This window comes from Solanum stenotomum, chromosome 12 (assembly GCF_019186545.1).
Source record: "Solanum stenotomum isolate F172 chromosome 12, ASM1918654v1, whole genome shotgun sequence".
NCBI classification, from domain to species: domain Eukaryota; kingdom Viridiplantae; phylum Streptophyta; class Magnoliopsida; order Solanales; family Solanaceae; genus Solanum; species Solanum stenotomum.
The window spans coordinates 20,915,054-20,936,744 of NC_064293.1; the positions used below are offsets into that span (position 1 = coordinate 20,915,054).

Below are 21,691 nucleotides of genomic sequence, written 5' to 3' on the forward strand. Positions count from 1 at the left end.
TCCGGATTAGACTTTCCTTAATCCAACAACCCAACTTCCAAAAGGCATAACTTACTCATACGAACTCGGAATTGTGCAAACTCAGTGGCGTTGAATTGATCATTCCAAGAGCTTTCCAACCATATCTTGGAGTACACCTAAACCATCCTGAGCTATGATTTATGGTCGTTTGAAGTTGACTAAAACTCAACTTTTCCTAACTTAAAACAAATTTCCTGATTTTCACTCTTTCCAAAAGTGACTACTTCCAATTATTAGCTTCTTCCTAGTTATTTTAAACTGCGAGATGTTACATGACCGTAGTCCAACTCGGTATTATGCTACTCTTAATAGATTAAATGGTTAACACATTATAATTGAATTACTAAAATATACTGGATAGCTCAAAATATTGACATGCAAACTGAGAATGCACATTTATATACTAAGAATGACACACTGAGGCATGTGTAACTGAAATACTGAACTATCTGACCTTGCATGTGTAATTCAAGAACTAAAGAACTACCAAGCTAGGGTTCTGAAATTCATGCAGGAAACCAAGAAATAACATGATATTCTGATTTGGACATGTAAATAGCTAATTCATGATAATATGTTGAAGTTCTAGAAACCCTAGGTCTAGTAGATAATAGGGAATCAAGAATCTAACTGATATCTAGGGACTTAATGGGTGAAAGGAACCCATTAGTGAAATCTCACATACCTGGTGACGAATTCCACAAAGAATTCTTTCTATTTCGGGATGGAACTGATGGAATCTTGTTGCATTCTTGAACTAGGTTTCTTGACCTCTTTTCTCCTCGTACGCTCTAATTTTTCTAAGTTTGATTAATTATTTGACTTAGGTAAGTTCTAGTTATATTTCTAGGCTTAAACTGACTAAAACCTCATAATTTAGGGTCTGAACGACGTAGTTTAGGGGTCAAACAAATAAGGAAAAGACCCAAAGACCCCCAACTTAATTGATGTCGGAGTGATTGATGGACCATCGATTAACTGACGGTCCATGCTGGTCATCCGTCGATTAGTACTGGAGGCTAAAATTTGGGGGTCTAACCTACATCCGTAGGTCCTGGTGTGGGTCTACCCTTTGCCAAATTTTTGGGCTGAGTTTTGGGAGAGGTTTCATGTGTGAACCACATTCCACCAGCACGGGTCGTGGGTCACCCTATGGTCCGTCGGTGGTGACGTTGGTCGCACTTGCAACTTCAGGAAGTCTATTTTGAGGTCTGTTTTCAGTTACAGGGTGTTACAATATCTCCTCCTTGGAAACATTCATCCTCGAATGAAGACTAACTAGTTGAAATGGAGGGAGAAGGCTGGAATCCCTACCACTAAAATATTGAAACTGATTTCTGAATGAACTAAGTTCCAAGAATATGCAAATACATTGAAAATGCAAGTAGAAACTGAGGGAACATGATATTTAGACTGAATTTGCGAATGAATAACTGAAAACTGAAAAGGAACTTATACCTCAAGATGGATTGGAATCGGAAGGAAAGAGGTGAGGATACTTGGACCTTCTGCTTCCCAAGTAGCTCCCTCTATGGACCGACTCCTCCACAAAACCTTGACTGAAGCGACTTCTTTGTTTCTCAATCTTATAACCAGGCGATCAAAAATCTCAACTGGTACATCCTCATACGAAAGACTATCTTTCATGGCCATACTCTCTAATGGCACTATGGATGCTGGATCACCCTTACACTTCTTCAATAGTGAAATGTGAAAGATTGGATGCACTGCTACTAATTCTCCTAGCAACTCTAACTCATAACCACTTTACCAATCTTTTCAAGATCTGGTAAGGGCCTACATATCTGGGACTAAGCTTCCCTTTCTTGCCAAATCTCATCACCTCCTTCATAGGTGACATTTTTATGAAGACCCAATCATCAACTTGGAACTCTAGTTCTCTTCTCCTCACATATGCATAAGACTTCTGGCGACTCTGGGTTGTATTAAGTCTATATCTAATGAGTTGCACTTTCTCCATAGCATAATGGACTGAGTTTGGTCCAATCAAGGTTGTTTCACCTACTTCAAACCAACCAACCAAAGATCTGCATCTACACCCATACAATGCCTCATAAGGGGCCATTTGAATGTTGGAATGGTAGTTATTATTGTAGGTGAACTTAATAAGAGGAAGGTGATCATTCCAACTGCCCTTGAAATCAATCACAGAAGCTCTCGACATGTCCTCTAAGGTCTGAATGGTACGTTCTGCTTGACCATCCATCTGTGGATGAAATGCGATGCTAAGATTAACCTGAGTACCAAGTCCTCTCTGAATTGACTTCCAGAAATGAGAGGTAAAGTGAGGACCTCTAACTGAGATGAAAGACAAAGGAACCCCATGCAACCTGACTACCTCATTAATATAAAGCTTGGCATAGTCCTCTGTCGAATCTTTAGTCTTGAGCACCAAAACGTGAGAAGACTTAGTGACTCTGTCAACTATCACCCAAATGGAGTCATGCTGTCTGCGAGTACGAGGTAAACCTGTAATGAAATCCATGTTGATCCTTTCCCACTTCCAAGTAGGAATGTCGATCTGTTGAGTCATACCTCCTAGTTTCTGATGTTCTACCTTGACTTGCTGACAATTGGGGCACTTAGCCACAAAATCTGCTATATCCCTCTTCATGCCATTCTACCAAAAGATTTCCCGCAAATCACGGTACATCTTAGTAGTGCCTGGATGAATAGAATACCTGGAGTTATGGGCTTCTACAAGAATGTGTTATCTCAACTCGCCCACATTAGGAACACATACTCAACCCTGGTAGTGAAACACATCATCTTCCCCTTGGGAGAATACCTCAACTCTCTGTTGATGGACTGTACCGTTTAGCTCAAGCAATATTAGATCACTCGCTTGCTTTCCCTTAACCTCCATACCAATGAACATTCTGATCCATTTCGAACTGTCACACCACCATCTGATATGCTCATAAGACGAACTCCTAAACGAGCAAGCATGTGAACATCCTTTGCTAGCTTTTTTCTTTCTTCCTCAACATGTGCTACACTACCCATAGATAGTATGCTAAGGGCATCTGCAACTACATTTTCCTTACCAGGATGGTAATGCACACTCATGTCATAATCCTTGAGGAACTCAAGCCATTTTCTCTGGCGAAGATTTAACTCTTTCTGAGTGAACACATATTGAATGATCTTATAGTTTGTGAACACATCAATATGAAGACCATACAAGTAGTGTCTCCAAATCTTCAGTGCAAACACCACTACTGCAAGCTCGAGGTCATGAGTCGGATAGTTCTTCTCATGCACCTTAAGGTGTCTGGAAGCATAAGCTATACCTTTTCCTCGCTGCATCAACACACAACCTAGGCCGACTCTGGATGCATCAAAATAAATACCATAATGGTTTGAACCCTCAGTATAGTCAAAACAGGCATTGTAGTCCACCTAGTTTTTCAGTTCTGTGAAGCTTTTCTCACAATCATCTGACAACTGAAACTTGACTTTTTTCTAAGTTAACTTAGTCAATGGAGAGGCTATGGATGAAAATCCTTCCACGAACCTTCTGTAATTACCCGCTAGACCTAAGAAGCTTCTAATATCTGTAGGATAGGTAGGTCTGGGCCATTGTTTCACTGCTTCTATTTTCTGAGAATCCACTCGGATCCTTCGCTAGACACAATGTAACTAAGAAAAGCTACTGACTGCAACCAAAACTAACATTTGCTAAACTTCACGAATAACTATCGATCTTTGAGAGTCTGCAGAACAACTCTCAAATGACTCGCATGTTCTTCCTCATTCCTAGAATAAATGAGGATATCATCAATAAACATGATAACGAACAAGTCCAAGTACTACTTGGACACTCTGTTCATCAAATCCATGAAAGTTGTAGGAGCATTGGTTAGTACAAATGATATTACTAGAAATTCATAATGACCATACCTAGTTCTGAATGTTATTTTCAGAATGTCACTATCTCTGACTTTAAGCTGATGATAACCCGATCTGAGGTCTATCTTCGAGAAATGACTAGCACCGTGAAGTTGGTCAAACAAGCCATCAATCCCAGGGATGGGATACTTATTCGTGATTGTGACCTTGTTCAACTGCCTATAGTCAATGCACATTCTTAGGGAACTATCTTTCTTTTTCACGAATAAAACGGGTGCACCCCATGGTGAAATACTAGGTCTGATGAAGCCCTTATCTAAAAGGTCTTTCAACTACTCTTTGAATTCCTCAAGCTCGGCTGGAGCCATTAGGTAAGAAGGAATAGAAATAGGCTGGGTATCTGGAAGAAGATCAATTCCAAAGTCGATTTTCCTTTCGAGAGGAACTCCCATAAGATCTTGTGGAAACACTTATGGGAAATCATTAACTACTGGGACTAACTCAAGAGTTGGGGTTTTGGAGCTAGAATCCTTAACCCGAACTACATGATAGAAATAACCCTTAGAAATCATCTTTCTGGCCTTAAGGTGAGAAATGAATTGACCCATAGGCACCAAGCTACTACCCTTCGATTCTAAGATTAGTTCGTATGGAAACTGAAAGCGAACAATTATAGTTCTACAATCGACTGAGGCATAATAGGAATGTAACCAATCCAAGCCTAGAATGACATCGAAGTCGACCATTTCTAACTTTACAAGATCTACTAAGGTGACTTTCTAAGAGACTGTGACAGGGCAATTTTTGTATACCTATCTACTTATAGCTGGGTCACCGACTGGAGTAGAGACTGAGAAAGGTTTTGAGAGAGTTTCTGGACTAACATCAAACTTAACTTCTATATAAGGAGCAATAAAGGAAAGAGTAGCCCATGGATCTAGCAAAGCATATATATCGAGATCAAAGACTCGTAACGTACTAGTGACTACATCAGGAGAATATTTTTTATCCTGGCGAGCCTGAAGAGCATAGAGCATGTCTTGGTGTTGTCTGCCACCTGTACCAGATGAGTTACCCTGTTGAGTCAGGGGACTTGCTGGCACTACTGAAGTTGTGGACTGAGCTCTACCATTGCCTCCTTGACCCTGTTTAGAAGGACAATCCTTCAACCTGTGACCAGACTGACCACACCCAAAGCATTCTTACTTTCCTGCAAGGCACTCGCCCGTATGGTTCTTACCACACTTAGGAAAAGTTGGGTAGGTTTTGGTACCTGGAACATTTCCTTGAGACTTAGAGCCTGATGCCCTACCTTTCTGATATTGTCTAAACTTGGAGGACAGAACACTAATTGATTAAGGTTTTGGAGCTGGAAATTTCTTCTGACCCTGCGAGCGATTTCCACCATCCAATTTTTGCTGAGAATAGTCATAGTTCCCAGTCCTAGCCTTCTTATTCTTCTTAGCTTGTTCACTAAGCTTATCACCCTCAACCTACTGAGCATGAATCATGAGCCGAGAGATGCTCATATTTTCTAGCAACATAGCATTTCTACACTCTGTCTTCACTAAGTCTGACACTTCATATAGAAACTTATTCATCTGAGTCTGGAATCACCAACCATGTAAGGAGCATACCTGGAAAGTTGGGTAAACTTGTGCCCATTCTTCTGGACTATTATGCTACCTTGACTTAAGTTCATAAATTCCTGAGCTTTCGCATTCCTTAGCTCTTTTGGGAAGATTCTGTTTAGGAAGGTCTCAATAAAGCAATCCTAAGTGATAGGAGTTGCATCTATACCCCTGTTCTCTTTCCACTGAGTATACCAGATATGAGCCACATCCTTAAGTTGCTAAGATGCTAACTCAACCCGATTATTCCCAGTTACATGCATCACTTTAAAGATCTTCTTGACCTCATCAATGAAGTTCTGGGGATCCTCACAAATCTGCGATCCTAAGAACTCTAGTTGCAGTTGACCCAACATTAGCATTTCCCAGAACTGGAACCCACTCATTATTCTGGTTGGCAACACTCTGAGCCAACACCTGAATGGCATTCCTAAACTCTGCATTAGAAACTTCTTGATTTGGGACTGGAGTAGTTGCGTTTGTGTTTCTGGCGTTAGCTCTACGAGGAGGCATAATCTGAAACGTACAACGTCGAGTTAGAAGGGAATTAGATCATACCTTACACATGATAAGAGTAACAAGAAAATGATTTTTTTTTTAAAAACACTCTATAGCCTCCCTCTCATTAGATGTGGTGCGCACGACAAAACCAGGAAAAGGACTCTACCTAGTGTGGCTTTTCAGACATCCTAGGACATTTAAACCTAATTTTCTGATACCAAGTCTGTCACACCCTGAGTTACCCCGAGACACGGACACGAGACCTGAGATCACTAGTGACTCCAAGCTAACCCTACTGGCATAACATGAGCAAACTAAGAATAATAATAACTGATGCGAAACCTAATCATAAGTAAATCTGAAATGATGGAGAAATACCTATATACTAAACTGAATATATGAAATCTGAGAGCTTTAATACAAAAGAAATATCAAACACAAATACTAAGTTGAATCTAACATTGTCTTAAAATAGCCTCTAACTGACTAGAAGTACTAGACATGCCCCAGCTAAGTCTAGCAAAATTGAAACTAAAAGACTAAAATACTGAAATATATAACGTGACTATTGTCCTCGAAGAATGAGGACTCACCATTGATGTTGCTGAACTTCAGATCAGGAAACTGATCTAAGTGTGATATGGATGCTGAGAACCTGAACCTACATCACGAGAAGATGTAGCATAGAGTATGCGTCAGTACTTGGAAGGTACTGACCATGCAGGATAAAGTAAAGCTAAAATAAACATATAACTGAACAAGCAATCAAGCAAGAGTATAATCTGAACATGATATAGATACTAAATACAATGACCAAATGATAACATGTTGGGACTGATGTCACGACCCGAGAGCACCCCCTAGTCGTAACCGGCGTACTCGACCTCGAAGAGGTCTAATACAAGCCTCTTAGCATTCATTCATCGCATAGACACTAAAACCATAAGGAATTAAAAACTTTCTTTACAAGAAAACATTTCATAGAAAAAAAAACAATAGCAAGCGGAAGACTTTCTAGACTTTATACATGATGTCTCAAAACCATCTAATACAGTCATCATCTCCAAATCCCTACACTTTAGTCCAAAAAGGGAAAGAAAAGGGGTTAGCACAATTAAGTACTAAGTATGGAGACCATGCAAAAACATGCCAAAAAGGACATTTTCAAGGAAGTAAATGCTTTCATATCATTTGATAAAACCTTTCCTTTATAAGTATAAGAGACATAATACAAGTCAACATTAACATATAAGACCATAGACAACCATACATATACTCAACATATGTCCATATACAACCCATGCTTAACTTTAAAAGAACACATGTCATTTCATTACCATAGGACCTCTACCTAATATAATCTTAAGACACACTTGAGTGAGACAAGAAGTGACCACCCATACAACCTCTTCAAGCACACTTAAGTGTTCCCCAAGATTACCTTAGATAAGGACATTTCCTTTACAACATAACATCAATAGACCAACATTCTTTAAGAAACCATTTTGGAGACATTCAAGCACATAAGGGGACTTTCACATAATAGTCGTTAGACTTAGGGAACTCACTTTAGTATCTTCAAAGCCTACTCGTGCCATGTGTAGATAGCATCCCATACTACTACCTACACGTTGTAGAACCTATCCAATAACTAGAGTGCACATCCCACATGATGGGAATAGGCATTAACCGACATAGACCATGCGAGCTAGACATGGAATCCGGTGTCATAAAACCCTACACCGTGGAAGGTGTTCTACTTGCCAAGGGTAGAACTAGGACACATCCCATGTAGGCACATGGTTTAGGGGATATCCAAAGATGTTCATTGTACTCTTGCCTCATACTCGGGAGAGCTACCATCTTAACCATATCCACTCGGTGCTTAGCCTTAGTTCCCATGGAGTAATTTCATTCACGTGTATGTGCTAGAGAAGGCACCATCATTAGGTCTACCAACCCATAGCACATCTACCAAGAAGGGCACCACAAGGATCTACCGATCAAGGTTCATTAAGGATAGCTCATTAAATCCCCCTGGAAGGGTGCCTTAGGCCTACCGATTTTTCATTAAGGGTGCCTTAAGTCTACCAGTCCAAGGTTCATCATTTCACACATGAGAAGGGCTACCACCATTAGGTCTACCGATTTCATGGTTTTACATTTACTTAGGAAAGCTAGACTTATGAAAGGGCACCATTTCTTAGTTTTGCCGATTCAAGTCTTGGCCTAGAATTCCTCTTTTAGCATTTATAGAAAGGGCACCATTTCTTAGTTCTGCCCACTTCACACATTTATGCATTCAAGACTTTAAGTAACAAGGAGGGACACTTTAGTCTACCAACCAAGTCACAACATTTTCATTTAAGGATACTTCATAATCCAACATCATTTCATACATACATCATGAGAAGCCATACTTTAACTCACAATGCTAGCCACTTTACATAGGATCATCACAAGATCACATAAAACTCATTCACATCATACATTCACATATAGCTTCATATAAAACTCATTCACATCATATTTTCACATATAGCTTCACATAAAACTCATTCACATCATACCTTCACATATAGCTTCACATAAAACTTTACATATAGCTTCATATAGGACTTTACATATAGCCTCATATGTGTATAATAATACAACAATATAATAACATTCACCTAATGCCCTTCATGGCCTTAATTCACAGTAACCACCTTCACCAAAGGTGGATCAAACCAACCAATAACAATTATATTAATACTAAGAGATCAAGCCATCTTACCACCCTTTTCAAAGGCCATAAGCCACAATACTCAATTCCATGCCAATTATACAATATTTATCAAGTTTGATCAACTTACCCTCTTTCCATGGCTATCTTCATCATCCTCATATTCCAACAATTAACAATACAATAACAATGATAATAACAACATTCAACTATACAAGCTAAGCTAAGCATAAGCCAATAATCAACATGAAGACCAATTCACAATTTTGTCCATTCAAGGCTAACATCCCACATCCTTCAATTCACTAACAATTCTTAACAATTCCACATAGATAAATACATATATGAACAGTCCACAACAATCTACACAATAATCGTCCATCAATTACACAAAATCAATACACCCACTTTAGGCCAAATTTAGAGAATTTGAGAAGACATGGGTTCATGGGGATTTCTTTCTAAAAACCATTAATAATCATTAATAACCATATAAATCATCATTTAAAACCTTTTTATGCAAGAACCCATGCTAGAATCGAAATAGGTTTTTGTGTGTATTTGAAAAACCTTGAAAACCTTTTGATTGGGTTCCTTGAAAGAAAGAATAATCAAGGATAAGGATCCCCATACCTCTAAGTTGAAAACCCACGAAAATTGAAGAAGAAGCACTCGAAATCTTCAATCCTAGCTCCAACTCCTCTTCTTCCTTGAGTTAGAGAGAAATATATGAAAGGAGATGGGTTTCTTTTTAATTCTAAGAGGAGTGACTTAAATGAAAGGAATTAAGTCATAAAAAGGTCTTATAGTTGCTAGTAAGAGAATAAAATAGCATAGGGTCAATTTTGGAAAAGGACTAAGGACCCATAAAATCTTAACTTAAAAATTCTACCCCTTCCCGTCTTAGTTCGCCCTTTTTTTTCAGCCTGACAGTGCTTCGATATTTCGGACATAACTTTTTACTCCAAGGTCGGAATTGGGCAAACTCTGTGGCGTTGGAAAGAGGACTCAAAGACCTTTAATTGGATAGGTAAAGGTCCACCTAATTCATTTTGAGCTAAAAGATATGACCATTTAAAGTTGACCCTTACAGCTCACTAGTTCAAATGACTAGTTTTCGGACGTCACGGTCATTTCTCATCATTTCATCAAGTTCTCAACTCCAAACTCACATGTGAGGCTCTAGTTTCACTAGTTCATTTTTAGGGTCGTTACAACTGAATACTGACTATACTTACATGTGGTCCATGCAATGGAGTCTGACTGAACTGTGGGAGCTACTATAACCGATAATAAAACCACATGAGCTAAATGTGGAGTCCGATGTATACGCCCCATCACAGGACCTAATATACCCGGCTAAAGGTATAGAGGCTGATGAGTCCATGATTTGGACTCATTTAGGGCTTTCTTTTAATAGATTTAGTGTCCTCAAATGCATATTTTATGCCAATAACTAATTTAAATCCATGAATTTCACGTATTTAGATTGAGGAACAAAGCATGGACACTATTGAGCAAAAAGGAACAAGGCAGCTGAAAGAACGAAGGAAAAAAGGTTTGAAGATCGCCTAACCCATTAAGCTAGTCGCCGAATGGCCAAGGTCTCACCTAATGTTCTAGAGTGCCAAGCCTTGAAGGAGAAAATCTAGTCGGTGGGTGAAAGGAGCAGTCAACGAGTCACCGAACAGTTCCACGATGCAGTACCATATCGCCCAAAGTTACAAAACCTGACTATTTTGAAGGCAAAAGCAAAACGTCGATGAAAATGAGCAAAGGGTGGATCGATGATTGGATCGGTGATCCCGACTAACTGCGCCAACTGAACCTCCGCAACACACCTTTTAACAACTATAAATACTTGTTTAAGTTGAGAGCTTAAATATTATCTTTTGTGGAAAGATAATTTTTTTTTTTCATTTTTTTAAGTTGAGAGCTTAGAACTGAATAGATAGACAATATTTCCTTAGCTTTGAAGATTTCCATTGTGAAGAAATTTGAAGATTCTTCATCTTAGACCTTTGTAAAGACTATATAATTCCTACCGAGTTGATGGAAACACAACTTGGTAATGATTTTTACCCTTTTACTATGCCTAGCTAAAACACCAATTCTTGAGTTGTGAGTATGGGTTGATTTAACTGTTGGGTATTTTTAATTGATAGTTTATTTGCTGTTTAAAAGTGATTCCATTCAGTAATTGTGGTTGAATTTAATGGGTTGTTAGTTGCAAATGCAATCTTAACTTCGTGTATTTTTTGCTTGCTCGAGAGACACATTTTAAAACCAAATTTACTGAATCGATGGTATGTTGGTATTAGGTTGTCATGGGTTCAGGTCGAAAGAGTGAACCCTAAACCCTTTTCCAAATATTCAGCTCGAGAGAGTGAGTGGACTAAAGCGAAGACTATGCTTTAATGATGTTTATTGGTGTATGAGAGAAACCATTTTGATTCGAGGTAAATTGTTCTAGAGAAAGTTTACCCCCACTAAAGTCTAGCTTATTCATTAATTTGCAGTTGTTTACTATTAATTGCAATTACCTGGTTATTGACCTTAGCCCAAGAATCCAATCTCCATATTAATATATTCGTGTTATTTGTTGTTTTAGTTGATAACTGAATACAAAACCCCCTTGATATTTGACACTTGTGTCACACCAAACTTGAATTATGTCTTTAGCTATGATTGACTTGAGCATATTTATGTTTTTCTATTGATTCTTGAGTACGAACCGCTCCCTTGTGACTCAACCCCAACTCACTAGTTGGGTTATATTACTATTGAACGATCGATGATTCTTAGTATTGGATGAAGTATCTTTGATGGCGTTCTAATCAAAATAGCGCCGCTGCCCGAGAGTGGTGTTATTTCAGAATTTTTAGTTAAGTTGAATTTTGTTCTTGTTAGTTGTAGTGATACTTAATTTTTAGTTTTGTTTTGCTTGTTTGTGCTTTGAAACAAAGTAGGTGAGCATGTCGTAAAGTAATTATGAACAAATTGATTTTCCTCCGTTGGAAGTGATGATGTGTAGGGAATGCATCCTAACTTTCAAACAATTGCAAAGTGAACAAATTCATGAGTCGTGGCTTACGTTTAAAGAATTGTTGATTCAATTCCCAACTCATGAAATTCCCGATGTAGTCCTCCTGGAATGTTTTTATATAAAGTCTTGGTACCGGGAACAAGGTGTTTGCTGATCAACTCATCCCGGGTGGTATTTCACAACAACCCTATGTGATAGCAGCCTAACTGCTTAATCACATGGTTGAAACAAATCAAGAAGTAGAGAAAGACTTCATGTTGGCCGCACTGATAACTCAGCTGGATGATTAGGCCAAAAAGATAATGGAGATTGAAGTCCAATACAAAATGAAGGATAGATACATCCCTCGTCATGAGCGAAGAAAGCCTAAGGATGATGAGGTTAGACGTGTAGAAGGAATGCTCTCAATCATTATCCAAAAGGTCAATGAGCATGATAGAGTGCTGGAAGAGATGAAGGAGAATGTCGAAGTGCTAAAATCGGATGATTAGCGCTCATTCCAGATCTATCAAGTTGCTTGAGAACCTTATGGGTCATGCGCTACCTCATCTCTACCCACAACAAAAATGGGGTTGCCTAGTGATAATATGGATAACCCCAAAAATGAGGTTTAAGTGTTGAGTTGCGTCGTTCCACGACGTTAACTAAGGCGTTGCTTGGGAGGCAACCCAAGACCTTTTTATTGCTTTATTTTTGTTTTGGTAAATAATGGTGTGTTGATTGTGCAGGTTAAAGTGTGGAAAGTGAGTGAAAAGTGCAAATTGGCGAGCCAAAGGTCCAGTCGGTGCACCGCTGAAGAGGTCAGTGACCCCGACCTAGACCGTTGTTGGACTCAAGAAAACTTTATAGTGGAGTCTTTAAAACTCATTGACTCCAAGTAATTATTGGCGAATCGCTGACCAGATCGGTGATCGGGATCTAATCCACCGAGTGGATTCTCACAACAATTAAAAGTCCTGTAAAACTCGGCGAGGTAACTGACGAGTTGGCGTGTCACAGAGTGGGTAGGCGAGCACGACTAATGTCGCCGAATGGGCGAGAACTAGATGGTTTTTAAAAGGCCAAAGGTTTAAACTTCCAAACTCTTCAGTTTCGCTCACTTTTAATCCTCCCAAACTCTCACCTATTTAGTATTTTCAGTATTTTTACATTCTTTAAGTGTTTAAGTTATTGATTTATTCTCGATATTGGGAATACTTTGCCACTTAGCATTTCAATATCAATTTAATCGACATAAAAGGTTGGTTTTCCGAACCCCGAGTTTACTTTTATCAAAGTTGTACTCATTTCAAACAATATTATCTTGTTTTCATGTGTTGGGCCTCTCTGATAGGATTAGAATGTTCAAATGACTGCTTTGATTTGATAATCTTGCCCGTAATGTTTTAAGTGTTGAAATCCCGTATTCTTGTAATTTAACATGAATTAAATTTTGTGGGATTGTTCTTGCATGTTGTTTAGTTTAGTTGGGTGAAGTGTGAGTAACCCGTATTTGTGCCAAATGATGTAATTTTCCCAACGATAGAACGGGTGATGTCGTTATTAAGGGCAAAAGTCGTCAATTAGTCAAATTTGGCAAAACTGAGAGAAGTCTGAGCATCCCGTGGTGAGGGGAGTTATGGGTCTTACTTTAGTTTGACTAGTTCATGCTTTCATTTTGTTTCGGGGGTTGTCGGATTGAATTCGGAAAGTTGGGTTTAAAGTAGGCACGTTAGGTCGTTTGGCGAGATGGGTCAAACTCGCGGAACAACTTGGCGGTTCGCCGAAGTTCCCCATCTCGCCCTTAATTTCTTGCTGAATGAGTAGTTTAGCTCTATAACATTTGGAGAGAAACCTGAGGTCGCCAATAGCACTCGGCGACTCGCCAAAAGTCTTCTTGATCACCTTTTTGTCTGCACCCCTGAGCCTTTATGCATTGTAACTTTCGGCAAGCTAGCCCTTGCTCGCCGAAGAGATTCGGTGACTCACTAACTGGTTCGGTAAGTCTGTCTGCAACTATTTTTTGTGCTTTTGTTTGAAGGTTTTCTAATTTTTTTCCTGATGTTTTGCAGATATGGTAAAGACCAATATTGTCAGGCCACCCAAGAAAAGAGCACGAGATATCACAATAAATGAAGGGTGGGTCAAATCCTCCCGAGAAGGGAAGATAAGAACCTCCACCAGGAGATAAAGTCAAGGGGAAGATGCCCATTTCAAACAGGGAGACTACTCCCTAAGGCCCATAAATTCCTTTATGGTCCAGGGATTCTTTGCAGCTGTGCAGACTTTTTTGGTGGATACACTTTTAGCAACTCCTAGTGGGTCTGGTACTGTTGTTTCCTCTGAGGTGACTCCGGGTACTGAGACCCAGGACAAGAGTAATGCACTAGGCACTGATGCCCAGACAGATAGAGCGACTATGTAGACAAGACCCCCTCTTTATCTCCCTCTCTGTCTTACTTTATTTCTCTTGTTGATATTTTTGTGTTTGCATTTGAGGACAAATGTTTTATTTGTGGTGGGGTGAGGGCCACATTTTGTGATTTTGTGACTCTCTGGATTTGTTTATATATTAGGTTTTGAGCTGAAATTGTGTTTTATACACTGCATCTTGTGGATTGAGCTTGTAGCTCCCTGTTTTTAATTGTAAATGATTTTTGACGCTTCCAAAAAAAAAATTAAAAATTTTACCACTTCTTATTTGTGTTTGAATGTGGCTGTTCTTTTGCCAATTTGAGTGTCGGTTTTGATCAATATCGATGACTAGAAAAGTGCTCTCAATCGAACAAACATGAATGTGCAGCTACGATGAGGCCAAATGAAGTTGTATAGATAATATGTGAACTTTTTGCATCTCGTTGTGACTAGCCAGGTATCAAATTGAGTCTTTTGTGATGAACATTGCACACTAGCGAAAGTGTGGAGTCTTGTTTGGCATTAGTATCAATGCCTTGTGTGATGAGCTTACTGTGAACCATGGATGATGACACCTAGAATTTGCCCCGTTAGTCCGGTTGATTAAGTGATGCAATCTCTTGATATGATTTTAGGCAACTGTGAAGAGTGTGAAACAATTTGATATATACCTCTTTTGTGGCCTACCTTGTGAGTGTGTGACCCTTGCTTGAACACCCCTTGAGTCTTGACCTTTTCTTGGAAGAAACTTGATTGAATAGTGACCTTTCTTTATCCATTACCCATAATCCTCAAGAATTGTGAGTAGTTTGAATAGCCAACTTAGGCCAAAAGCCTAAGTTGGGGTATGGTGAAAAGAGAAGGTAAATCAAGAAGTGCAAGAAAGTCCCCTTTAACTCATGGTTTTGAGAAAAATGGAACTCTTCCATATGAAAAAATAAAAAAGAAGAAAAGAATGAAAAAGAAAAAGAATGAAAAAGTTTCGTAATAAAGTTGTGAAAATGCAAAAATAAATGGGGTTTCCAACAGTCCATGTAAGGTGAATGATGGGATGACTTGTGAGCATGAATGAAAAATAATGAAGAAAAGGGAAGGAAGTGTTGTTCACACCACATTTCATGAGGACTATAGCCATTGAGCCTAAATGACAATACCTTTGCACTCAACCTCGTTACAAGCCTTGAAAAGACCTTTTTGATCTTGAATGAGTTGATGCAAGTGTTGATTGGAAAATACGGGCAGACCTATGGGTGAAGTCATACATTGTGGTCATCTTTGTGAGTGTGAGCTTTGTATTTGATTCCGAAATTTTAAATTTTTAAACCATTGTGTGTAAATATGGAATCATTCTTTGTGTGAGGGCATTTGAGTACCTTTGTTGAGCTTGAACTTGCATTTGAAGGAAGTATTGTGAGTTTGAGATTCTTTGATATTGGTGAGTCACAACTTGACTCTGTCAGTGTGCAATTGATCTTTGCATAAGTAAGTTGAGTCTTGTTGTGTGCATTCATTATTGAGTCTTGTGTAGCACTATTTGAGACATCCTTTTTGAACTATTGAACTTGAATTTTACTTGAGGATAAACAAAAGTTTAAGTTGGGGTGTTGATGAGGCCACGATTTGGACTCATGTAGGGCTTTATATTAATTGATTTAGGTTCCTCCAATGCATATTTTGTGCCAATAATTGATGTAAATCCTTGAATTTCAGGTATTTGGATTAAGGAACAAAGAATGGACACTATTGAGGAAAAAGGAACACGGTAGCTGAAAGAATGAAGGAAAGAAGGCTTGAGGATTGCCTAATCCATTTGGCGAGTCGTCGAAGGGTCTCGCCTAATGATCCAGAGTGCCAAGCCTTGAAGGAAAAAATCTAGTCGGCAAGTCGCCGAACGGTTCAGCGATACAGTGCCATATCGCCCAAAGTTGCAGAACCTGAAGATGTTGAAGGCAAAAGCAAAACGGCGATGAAAATGACAAAAGGGTTGATCGCCGATTGGATCGGCGATCCCGACTAACTGCGCCGACTGAACCGCCATAACACACTTTTTGATTACGATAAATACTTGTTTAAATTTTTACCATCTTATCTGATCTTTTGTGGAAAAATAATATTTTTTTTCAGTTTTTGAATTGAGAGATTAGAACTGAATAGAGAGACAATATTTCCTTTACATTAAAGATTTGAAGATTTCCATTTCGAAGAAATTTGAGTGGGTGTTGAAGATTTTTCATCGTAGACCTTTTTACAGACTATATCTGTAACACCCCGACTTTTCAAAACGTCTAAATTAACTCGTATCTTCGTGGAAAGACAAAGAGGGTGATTAATAAATTAAAAATGATGTGATATGTCCTATTTTAAGTATTCAAGTGTTGCATCTCAAGTTTTGAAGTTAGGTAAGTGCCAAAATAAAAGTTGGCGGAAGTTATCGTAAAATTCCTTCTTAAAGATTTCTCTGAAATTTGGGTCAAATGTCTTGGAGGTTTTCTCCCAATCTATAAAGAGTTATGGGGCCCACAAACTATCGAATCGAAGGTCTACGAGTCTAGTTTCCAACGCATCAAACTGTTCATTCATACGACTTCAGAATAGAGAGATATTCGCATTTTCGTGGGACTGCACAAGCAGGCACTTGAGGTGGGGCCCTAGGTCGGTGGAAAGTTGTATATATCTTGTTCTTCGAGTTTTTTCTTCATTTTAAGCTAAATATACAGAGAAAACATAGAAACTCATTTTTAGGATCAAGTAAAATATAGATTTTCTCGACGTAAGTCCTTGACGAAAGTTGTTCTACGCGTTGGACTCATTATCGTGGTATAATTTGTTTTATCGATTGCGTAGCATATCACATTTTATTGTTGGGACAGCAGGGGTTTGAATATATTTGAATGTTTTGAGGTGAATTACAAAACTAAGATCGAGGTAAGACCCCCCTTTCATTAACTCTAGCTTTTATAAGCAGCAAATAGCAATTTGCGACGGAAATACATATCTTTTATTGTATTGTCATGGTATCTTTTATTTTGTGTGTTGATTATGGTCCTACCTTGTTGTAGTATCGAGGGAGTTATGAGTTAAAGTCTTTACGCCACGTGAATTTAGCGAAAAAGCTGTGTTAAGGCTATTCAGTTCCTATGGCATGTTTCCTTAAAGCTTAGGAGCAATGTAATTGAGTTGTTATCGTTGTTATACTTATAGCTATTATTGTTGATTGTTGGTTGCTTGAGTGCGTTTAATCCTCTCTTATCGGGATTCCTATTCAGTAGTAACATTCGCATGTTGGACACGACTTAGAGGCTATTTGTATAGGTTGCCTATAACTAAATTGCTCACTTTTAGCTGTTGGATTGTTATTGTTGCCTTTGGGCTATTGTTGTTAGCTGCAGGAATGTGATCTATGCCTAGCAGGGTTATGTTCTGCCTACAGGGCTATATGGATGCCTAAAAGGGCTATGAGTTGCCTACGGGGCTATATTGATGCCTAGAAGGGCTATGAGCTGCATACAGGGATATATATTGATGCCTAAGAAGGTTATGTGCTTCCTACAGGGCCATGTTGTTGCCTAAGTGGGCTATGAGTTGTCTATAAACTATGTTGATGCCTAAGAGGGCTATGTGACTTCCTGCGGGGCTAGGGGACTACCGATAGGGGTATACAGGTTGATTGGCACCTTCCGGGCTTATGGGGGCCTGAATAGGTGGTCTTGTGTGCTGTTTGTACCTACCGAGCTTATGGGGGCTTGGTTATGTTGTTGTTATATTATTTTTGATAAATTTAGATTTAGAAGCAGGTCAGTACAATTATCTTATCCTTAATTTATTTATCAGATTATTCCAGTATATCAGGATACCTCATCATAGTCTATTGCCTTTCATACTCTGTACATTATTTTGTACTGACGCCCCATTGCCTTGGGGGCGCTACATTCATGCATGGAGGTCCTGACAGACGACCGAGTAGACCTCCTTATCAGCAGGATTGACTTTTATCCAGTTGGTCAGCCCCTTTCCTCCGGAGCTACCAGAGTTGGGAGGATTGTTACCTTTTGTTGTATTTATTCTCATGGGTAGGCTGGAGCCCTGTCCCACCAATCTTTACTAGTCTTAGAGGCTTGCAGACTAGTGTGTGGGGTTTATAGCTACGTTATGGCCATGCTGGCCTATGTTGTTGGTTTGCTGAAGCTTGTGAGTTGTTTGATGTATTGTACTGATATTTACCTGTTTTTAGTTTTGGTATAGATATCATGGTGGCCTCGACGGCCCAATCAGGACTTCTGTGCTTGTTGGATATTTCTTTATATGAACTCTTAGGAGTAGCTGGTTCTTTTGTAGATCTGTTGACAGGGGACTTGCCGGCCGAGGGCTTAGTTTTAAGCCGAGATATACTTGTTTGTTTTCTTAATTGCATGTGACTGCCATGCGCTAGTAGCAAATGGTTCAGCAGGGTCGGCTCGGGACTGAGTTTTGGTTTTAGGAGTCAGTTGCTCCCCTTGAGTTTGGGGCGTGACAAACTTGGTATCAGAGAAACGTCGTATCCTAGGGAGTCTTCAAGCCATGTCTAGTAGAGTCTTGTTTATAAATGTGTTATGCACCACATTCAATAAGCAAGAAGCTGCCGGGCATGTTAGAATGACTATCTTTCTTTTGCTCACCTCGTGCTATAGAGCGGTGTCATAAGGGTTGAGGTTTCTGGCTTATAATTGATACTTGTATGCAGATAGAGATGACTGACACTAGACTGACCATAGCTAGCCAGGGGCTAGATACAACTTCAAGTGAGGGTACCGACAAAGTACCACAAGTGGAGGTGGCCCATTGTGAGACCTGGGGGGAGACATCTTCTCAGCCCCCTATAGCTTCTCCACAGCTTCAGGAGCCTCTAAGGGCTACAGGACTTCCAGCTCCACCAGCAGTACCACCTCTAGTTCCTCCTATTCCATCTGATCAGGATTTCAAAGTGCAGTATATATGTTAGCACAGTTAGTAGCTGCACAATGCCAACCAGTTGCGCCAGATATTGCCGGACCTTCTGAAGGGCCCAGAAGTTCAAGAGTTCGTGAATTTCTTGCCTTGAATCCTCCACAGTTTACAGGAACAAATCGCAGAGAAGACCCTCAACACTTTATTGATCAGCTTCATAGGATCTTCAGAGTCATGCATGCCTCAGCGACTGAGTCAGTTGAGTTAGCAGCATTTCGATTGCGTGATGTTGCAGTATTGTGGTATGAAAGTTGGGAGAGATCTAGGGAAAAAGATACATCTCTACCCACTTGGGATAGCTTTACAGAAGCTTTCATAGATCACTATTTGCCTCGAGAGATTAGGGATGGCCGGGTGGACCAGTTTCTGAACCTCCGACAGGGTGGCATGAGTGTCCGAGAGTACGGGCTGAGATTTGATTCATTGGCTAGATATGCACCAGCATTTGTTGATACGATGCATGACAGGGTGCGTAGATTTGTGGGAGGGCTTGACTCAGACTATATCGAGGTTTGTTCTACCGCTGCGCTAAATGATAATATGGATATCTCGTGGATTCAGGCCTTCGCACAGGGCATAGAGGATCGCCGACATCTACAATATATGAGTGAGAGAGTCGAGAGAGAGACAGAAGAGGGCTAGGCCCGCTGGTTCGCAGGGAGATTTTTAGGGTAGTCCCAACCCCGATATTTTATTAGGCCACCTAGACCTCCACCACAGCAGTTCCAGGGTAGTAGATTTTATAGTCAGGGACAGTCAAGCCTAAGTGAGGGCTCACGAGCATCAGACTCTCATCAGTAGAGAGGCTCAGGCCAGGCTAGGACAGCACCGCCGCGTTGCGCAACTTGTGCTAGGCTGCATTTTGGGAGGTGTAAACAGGGTTCCACAAGTTGTTATTCTTGTGGACAGGAGGGGCATGTGTGGAGAAACTGCCCGACCATAGGTCAGGGTGGTGTAGGTGAATCGACTAGGTCAATAGTAGGTTCCTCTTCATCAGCACAATCTACAGGGCGTGGACCCCAGACTTTAGCAGGTAGAGGTAGAGGCAGAGGCAGAGAGGGAGCATCTAGTTCTAGTAGTGGCCAGAATCGTACATATTCACTAGCCGGCCGACGGGACTCAGAGTCATCACCAGATGTTATGACAAGTACATTGATTGTTTGCTCCCATTGTGTTTATGCTTTGATAGATCCTGGATCTACTCTGTCTTATGTGACTCCATTTATTGCGGGGAAGTTATGTATAGTAGCAGAGTCATTAGATCGACCCTTTATTGTATCTACCCCAGTTGGTGAGTTTATTGCTGCCAAGAGAGTCTATCAATGTTGCACGGTAGAAATTATAGACCGTCAGACCTCTGTAGATCTCGTAGAGTTAGAGATGGTCGATTTCGACGTCATTATGGGTATGGACTGGTTAGCGTCTTGTTATGCTAATGTTGAGTGTCGAACAAAGATTGTTAGATTCCACTTTCCAGGAGAGGCAGTTCGGGAATGGAAAGGCGTTACAGCAACGCCAATAGGTAGGTTTATTTCCTATCTTAAGGCGAGGAGGATGATTACTAAGGGTTGTATTTATCATCTTGTTTGTGTTCATAATATAGATGTAGAACCACCGACGCTTTCGTCTATTCCGATAGTTAATGAGTTTCTAGATGTATTTCCAGACGAACTTCCTAGTATCCCTCCAGAACGAGAAATTGATTTTGCTATCGATATGCTACCAGGTACATAACCCATATCTATCCCTCCTTATAGAATGGCTCCTGCTGAACTATAAGAGTTGAAGGGTCCGCTGAAAGACTTGTTGGATAAAGGCTTTATCAGACCTAGTACTTCACCATGGGGTGCACCAGTGTTATTCGTGAGGAAGAAAGATGTCTCACTAAGAATGTGTATCGATTATCGACAGCTGATTAAGGTGACTATAAAGAATAAGTATCCCCTTCCGAGGATCGATGACTTGTTTGATCAGTTACAAGGTGCTGAGTGCTTCTCGAAGATTGATTTAAGATCAGGTTACCACCAGATACGAGTTCGGGAGAAAGACATTCCAAAGACATCTTTTAGAACTAGATACGGACACTTTGAGTTCTTGGTGATGTCTTTTGGATTAACTAATGCCCCAGCAGTGTTTATGGACCAGATGAATAGTATATTCAGGCCGTATTTAGACTTGTTTGTGATTGTATTTATTGATGATATTTTGGTGTATTCACGTTCAAAAGCTGAGCATGCAAATCATCTGCGAGCAGTCATTCAGGTTCTTCGAGATCAAGAACTTTATGCAAAGTTTTCTAAGTGTGAGTTTTGGTTGAACTCTGTCGCTTTCTTAGGCCATATTGTATCAGATGCAGGTATTGCGGTTGATACACAAAAGATTGAGGCCGTAAAAACTTGGCCTGGACCTGTGACTCCAACTGAGGTTCGTAGTTTCTTGGGGTTAGCTGGGTACTACAGAAGGTTTGTAGAGGGGTTTTCTTCACTCTCAGCACCATTAACGAAGCTGACTCAAAAA

The 21,691-nt window shown here is 39.9% G+C and overlaps 2 protein-coding genes across 2 annotated transcripts in view; both read right to left on the reverse strand.

Annotated features, from left to right (window-relative positions):
- LOC125849128 (pterin-4-alpha-carbinolamine dehydratase 2, mitochondrial) overlaps window positions 1-13,682 on the reverse strand; it is a 179,353-nt gene extending 165,671 nt beyond the window's left edge. The window contains exon 1 of the mRNA XM_049529150.1: window positions 13,679-13,682. The gene's annotated coding sequence lies outside the window, so the exon portion shown is untranslated. The remainder of the gene's footprint in view (window positions 1-13,678) is intronic.
- The window catches only part of LOC125847223 (uncharacterized), a 923,078-nt gene that overhangs the window by 103,200 nt on the left and 798,187 nt on the right, over window positions 1-21,691 (reverse strand). The window lies entirely within an intron of this gene.